Source organism: Salvelinus fontinalis, unplaced genomic scaffold (assembly GCF_029448725.1).
Source record: "Salvelinus fontinalis isolate EN_2023a unplaced genomic scaffold, ASM2944872v1 scaffold_0386, whole genome shotgun sequence".
NCBI classification, from domain to species: Eukaryota; Metazoa; Chordata; class Actinopteri; order Salmoniformes; family Salmonidae; genus Salvelinus; species Salvelinus fontinalis.
In genome coordinates this window covers 107,622-109,326 of record NW_026600595.1, presented here as the reverse complement: position 1 = coordinate 109,326, position 1,705 = coordinate 107,622, and positions in this window count along the sequence as shown.

Here is a 1,705-nt window from a genome sequence, read left to right as displayed (position 1 = left end):
AGTTTTAGAAACCCCAGAGTGTTTTCTATCCAAATCTACTAATAATATGCATATGCTAGCTTCTGGGCCTGAGTAGCAGGCAGTTTACTTTGGGCACGCTTTTCACCCGGACGTGAAAATACCGCCCCCTAGCCTTAAGTTTTAAAGAGATGGGTGGGGTTAAAGCTTTAGAGGGTGTGAACGATGCTGAATGAGTGTAGACAAAGAAGAGCTCTCCAGTAGGTGTACCAAAACATTCAAGGGCCATTTTCTCAAAAGTGAGGTTACAAGTTTATCAACTTTCAAAGCAGAATTACTTTCCCATTTTTCCTCAACTGTAGTGTACGATACACTATTTTCTAACTCTGAGTCTCTGCTTTTATCCCACGTAAAAAACACTATTTCAAATGTTGCTACACAAGACCGAATCGAGCCGGTTGGTCACATATATAGACAGGTGTGTGCCTTTCCAAATGATGTCGAATCAATTGAATTTACCACAGGTGGACTCCAAATCAAGTTGTAGAAACATCTCAAAGACTGAAACAGGATATACCTGTGCTAAATTTCGAGTCTCATGGCAAAGGGTCTCATGGCAAAGGGTCTGAATACTTATGTAAAGATGGTATTTCTGTTTAAAAATATATATAAATCAGCAAAAATGTGTTTTGGGGGTTATGGGGTATTGTGTGTTGATTGATGAGAGAAAAAAAAATGGAATCTATTTTAGAATAAGGCTGTAACGTATCAAAATGTGGAAAAGTCAAGGGGTCTCAATACTTTCTGAATGCACTGTATACCCTCCTTTGGGTATACAGTGTATACCCTGTATACCCTCCCTCCTTTGCAAAAACAACAACAATTGAATCTATTTTAAAATAAGGCTAATGTAACACAATGGGGTCTGAATACTTTCTGAAACTGAGTGCACAAAACATCAGGAAGAAAAATACATTTTTACATCAGCAGATGTCACAAAGTGCTATACAGAAACCCAGCCTAAAACCCCAAAACAGCATGCAATGAAGATGATATTGAACAGAGAGATCTACACTTAGTATACCAGACATTAAGAAAACCTTCCTAATTTTGAGTTGCACCCCCTTTTGCCCTCAGAACAGCCTCAATTAGTCTGGGCATGGACTGTGGTGTCGAAAGCGTTCCACAGGGATGCTGTCCCATGTTGACTCCAATGCTTCCCACAGTTGTGTCAAGTTGGCTGGATGTCCTTTGAGTGGTGGACCATTCATGATACACACGGGAAACTATTGCGCCTGAAAAACCCTGCAGCGTTGCAGTTCTTGACACACTCAAACAGGTGCGCCTGGCACCTACTACCATACCCCGTTCAAATGCACTTAAATCTTTTGTCTTGACCATTCACCCTCTGAATCGCACACATACACAATCCATGTCTCAATTGTCTCAAAGCTTTAAGAAATCATTCTTTAACCCAGTCTCCTCCCTTTCATCTAAGCTGATTGAATTTGATTAAACAGGTGACATCAATAAGGGATCATAGCTTTCACCTGGATTCACCTGGTCATTCTATGTCATGGAAATAGTTTTGTACACTCAGTGTATATATAGGGTTAAGGTGGATGGACGACATGTAGCATAGTACATCACAGATGGTGTTTCAGTACGACAGCTAGAGATGTTTGGGTGTCCTCTATTGCCAGCTTAATTTCAGCTTATGCTAAACTCAGCTATTTCTCTGAGCTGT